At 45.5% G+C, this 5,023-nt stretch overlaps 1 long non-coding RNA gene across 1 annotated transcript; it reads right to left on the bottom strand.

The window, feature by feature from the left end:
* Positions 1-312: 312 nt before the first annotated feature.
* LOC123740276 (uncharacterized) lies at positions 313-1,293 on the bottom strand. Its single transcript, XR_006768268.2, has 3 exons — positions 982-1,293; positions 792-834; positions 313-697 (listed from the first exon to the last, which is right to left on the bottom strand). It is a non-coding gene; the product is annotated as an uncharacterized LOC123740276 (long non-coding RNA).
* Positions 1,294-5,023: the final 3,730 nt, after the last annotated feature.

Genomic DNA, 5,023 nt, shown 5'->3' with positions numbered 1-5,023 from the left:
CACCTCCTATGGTAACACCTCCTATGGCTATGGTAACACCTCCTATGGTAACACCTCCTATGGAAACAACTCCTATGGCTATGGTAACACCTCCTATGGCTATGGTAACACATCCTATGGTAACACCTCCTATGGTAACACCTCCTATGGTAACACCTCCTATGGCTATGGTAACACCTCCTATGGTAACACCTCCTATGGTAACACCTCCTATGCTAACACCTCCTATAGTAACACCTCCTATGGTAACACCTCCTATAGCTATGGTAACACCTCCTATGGTAACACCTCCTATGGTAACACCTCCTGTGGTAACACCTCCTCTGGTAACGCCACCTATGGTAACACCTCCTATGGTAACACCTCCTATGGTAACACCTCCTATGGTAACACCTCCTATGTTAACAACTCCTATGGTAACAGCTCCTATGGTAACACCTCCTATGGTAACACCTCCTTTGAATACCCTCTTCATAATGCATTATATGTGCATTCATCTGCATAATACGCAATGCAAAATAACCTGTTAGCTCCTATGTCATGCATCATAATAATGCATTAAGCAGATGTATTTATCATTCATTATGTATTGTGTCTTCTTTGTGTTGTCTTTCTCTTCATATTGTGGTGGTAGTGTGTGTTCCTTGATGCGCTCTGGGTCTCTCTGGATACTGGAGACAGACCACCACGCAACTCACTGTGGACAAAGAGACATGGTTTAACCAAAAACACTATTCATTTACACCCACAACACATCACACGCGCACAAAGTCAAACGTTTGACAACTTACCCTTTTAGCGTGGCACTGCATTGTGCAACCTGGGAGGAGTCATCTAGAAATTGAACAAAATAGGAAAATATATTATATTCTCCTACAGTTCTGAAGGTGATTTGATTGAATAAAGTATGAATATAATAATATGTCAGAGGAAACCTTTTCCTCACAGCATGTAAAGAAAGTGGAAGAGTTATGTTTTTACCGTTGTTCTGAGTGTTGTTCTGAGTGATGTTGATGTTACCTCCTACTTCCTTATTGCTGATCACTGGGGCACATAGACTGCTTCCACCCTCAGCTGTGAGGGAAGACTGGGGATTGTAGGCTGGGAAGACTGGGGATTGTCGGTCTGGGGGGACTGGGGATTGTAGACTGGGGAGACTGGGGATTGTAGGCTGGGGAGACTGGGGATTGTAGGCTGGGGAGACTGGGGATTGTAGGCTGGGGAGACTGGGGATTGTAGGCCAGGAAGACTAGGAGAGACAATGAGAGATAGAGGTAACACTGGCCTCTATGTCCTCAACCTGGTACTACAACACAAGGCAAAACTGACTTGAACCATTTCAGGGAAATTGGTCTCACCTTTGTTGAAAGAGCGTTTCTCCACTGTTGCCCTCTGCTTTCCTCCCTTCAGTGTACTCCTTTTTTCTTCCCAAAGACAAACTTCTCTTTTTGGAGAAAGTGGTAATGTCCCTCTCCTCTCTCCTCCCTTTGGAGCAATTGCTCCCCATCTCTTTCTCTCAAGTCTCAATCTACGGAACATGAGTGAACTCATGAAAACATATTTTTGTATTCTTCAGAAGTCCAAATGTCTAAAACGCCAAATGTGTACTGAACCTTACCAAATTAAAGACAATTGCTGTTACCTAGAAAACAGTTAGAAATATATTTTACTCTTTTATGTATTTCAAATCCATTAGAGTTTGATAAATTGTCAATAACACTTGACTTTCTGTTCCACCACATCAGTAGCACCTAAATATTTGGTTCAAGAAAGATTTATTTCAGAAGTTAATCCAAAACAAACATAATATATTGTAATTATTGAAAGAAGATCCTTATCTTTCTGGTAATAGACATTTACTGCGGCGTCACAGTCATGTCGTCCGAGTTTGGCTGGTGTAGGTTGTTATTGTAAATTAGAATTTGTTCTTAACTGACTTGCCTAGTTAAATAAAGGTACAATAAAAATAAATGTTATTGTGTGAGAGAGAGAGAGAGAGAGAGAGAGAGAGAGAGAGAGAGAGAGAGAGAGAGAGAGAGAGAGAGAGAGAGAGAGAGAGAGAGAGAGAGAGAGAGAGACAGACAGACAGACAGACAGACAGACAGACAGACAGACAGACAGACAGACAGACAGACAGACAGACAGACAGACAGACAGACAGACAGACAGACAGACAGACAGACAGACAGACAGACAGACAGACAGACAGACAGACAGACAGACAGACAGACAATGAGTGAATGAATGAAAATGAAACAGAATGAAAGAGAATGAGAACCCCTATCCTAGAGTGAGAATGAAAAGGAAAGAGAACCCCTCCCATCCTGCCAGATGTTTATCTTAGTCTCAGAGCACAGTAGGACTGTAAGCAAACAATCTCTACAAAGGCCCCAACAGTACAGAGTTCCAGATGGCTCATTGTTTGGCTAGTGCACTTTTTATATTCTATTTGATGTATTTTAAGTGTGCAGATATTAGTTATCTGGGTAGAAAATACTGTTCCTTTTCCAACATTCACTGTTTTTCTAAGTATACAAAACACATTTCCTCAGTATTCCCCTAACTGCTGATAAACAGGATGCTGCTTATTTCCTGTTCCAACAACACCTACTCTCCTCTCAACCCCAGACTGTCGCCATGCAATTTCTTTCCCCAAAAACTCTCTTACATAGGCAGTATTCACATTTCCTCTACCTCAAGATCTAATTAACATTTCAATTCCTGATCAAATTATAGTTGTGTCACATTTTCCCACAGCACGCACTCGCTCACTAAAGTAAAAAAAACTGAACAAACACATCGGCTTCCCCGTGGCTCAGTTGGTAGAGCATGATGTTTACAACACCAGCATGGTGTGTTATACTGGCCTTCCCCGTGGCTCAGTTGGCAGAGCATGGTGTTTACAACACCAGCATGGTGTGTTATACATACTGGCCTTCCCCGTGGCTCAGTTGGTAGAGCATGGTGTTTACAACGCCAGCATGGTGTGTTATACATACTGGCCCTTCCCCGTGGCTCAGTTGGTAGAGCATGGTGTTTACAACGCCAGCATGGTGTGTTATACATACTGGCCTTCCCTGTGGCTCAGTTGGTAGAGCATGGTGTTTACAACACCAGCATGGTGTGTTATACTGGCCTTCCCCGTGGCTCAGTTGGTAGAGCATGGTGTTTACAACGCCAGCATGGTGTGTTATACATACCGGTCTTCCCCGTGGCTCAGTTGGTAGAGCATGGTGTTTACAACACCAGCATGGTGTGTTATACATACTGGCCTTCCCCGTGGCTCAGTTGGTAGAGCATGGTGTTTACAACGCCAGCATGGTGTGTTATATATACTGGCCTTCCCCGTGGCTCAGTTGGTAGAGCATGGTGTTTACAACACCAGCATGGTGTGTTATACATACTGGTCTTCCCCGTGGCTCAGTTGGTAGAGCATGGTGTTTACAACGCCAGCATGGTGTGTTATACATACTGGCCTTCCCCGTGGCTCAGTTGGTAGAGCATGGTGTTTACAACACCAGCATGGTGTGTTATATATACTGGCCTTCCCCGTGGCTCAGTTGGTAGAGCATGGTGTTTACAACACCAGCATGGTGTGTTATACATACTGGCCTTCCCCGTGGCTCAGTTGGTAGAGCATGGTGTTTACAACACCAGCATGGTGTGTTATACATACTGGTCTTCCCCGTGGCTCAGTTGGTAGAGCATGGTGTTTACAACGCCAGCATGGTGTGTTATACATACTGGTCTTCCCCGTGGCTCAGTTGGTAGAGCATGGTGTTTACAACACCAGCATGGTGTGTTATACATACTGGCCTTCCCCGTGGCTCAGTTGGTAGAGCATGGTGTTTACAACGCCAGCATGGTGTGTTATACATACTGGCCTTCCCCGTGGCTCAGTTGGTAGAGCATGGTGTTTACAACACCAGCATGGTGTGTTATACATACTGGCCTTCCCTGTGGCTCAGTTGGTAGAGCATGGTGTTTACAACGCCAGCATGGTGTGTTATACATACTGGTCTTCCCCGTGGCTCAGTTGGTAGAGCATGGTGTTTACAACACCAGCATGGTGTGTTATACTGGCCTTCCCCGTGGCTCAGTTGGTAGAGCATGGTGTTTACAACACCAGCATGGTGTGTTATACTGGCCTTCCCCGTGGCTCAGTTGGTAGAGCATGGTGTTTACAACACCAGCATGGTGTGTTATACTGGCCTTCCCCGTGGCTCAGTTGGTAGAGCATGGTGTTTACAACACCAGCATGGTGTGTTATACATACTGGCCCTTCCCCGTGGCTCAGTTGGTAGAGCATGGTGTTTACAACGCCAGCATGGTGTGTTATACATACTGGTCTTCCCCATGGCTCAGTTGGTAGAGCATGGTGTTTACAACGCCAGCATGGTGTGTTATACATACTGGCCTTCCCGTGGCTCAGTTGGTAGAGCATGGTGTTTACAACGCCAGCATGGTGTGTTATACATACTGGCCTTCCCCGTGGCTCAGTTGGTAGAGCATGGTGTTTACAACACCAGCATGGTGTGTTATACATACTGGCCTTCCCCGTGGCTCAGTTGGTAGAGCATGGTGTTTACAACACCAGCATGGTGTGTTATACTGGCCCTTCCCCATGGCTCAGTTGGTAGAGCATGGTGTTTACAACACCAGCATGGTGTGTTATACATACTGGCCTTCCCCGTGGCTCAGTTGGTAGAGCATGGTGTTTACAACACCAGCATGGTGTGTTATACATACTGGCCTTCCCCGTGGCTCAGTTGGTAGAGCATGGTGTTTACAACACCAGCATGGTGTGTTATACTGGCCTTCCCCGTGGCTCAGTTGGTAGAGCATGGTGTTTACAACACCAGCATGGTGTGTTATACATACTGGCCTTCCCCATGGCTCAGTTGGTAGAGCATGGTGTTTACAACACCAGCATGGTGTGTTATATATACTGGCCTTCCCCGTGGCTCAGTTGGTAGAGCATGGTGTTTACAACGCCAGCATGGTGTGTTATATATACTGGTCT

This window comes from Salmo salar, unplaced genomic scaffold (assembly GCF_965601325.2).
Source record: "Salmo salar unplaced genomic scaffold, fSalSal1 ptg000129l, whole genome shotgun sequence".
NCBI classification, from domain to species: domain Eukaryota; kingdom Metazoa; phylum Chordata; class Actinopteri; order Salmoniformes; family Salmonidae; genus Salmo; species Salmo salar.
This window is presented reverse-complemented; position numbering and strand designations above follow the sequence as displayed.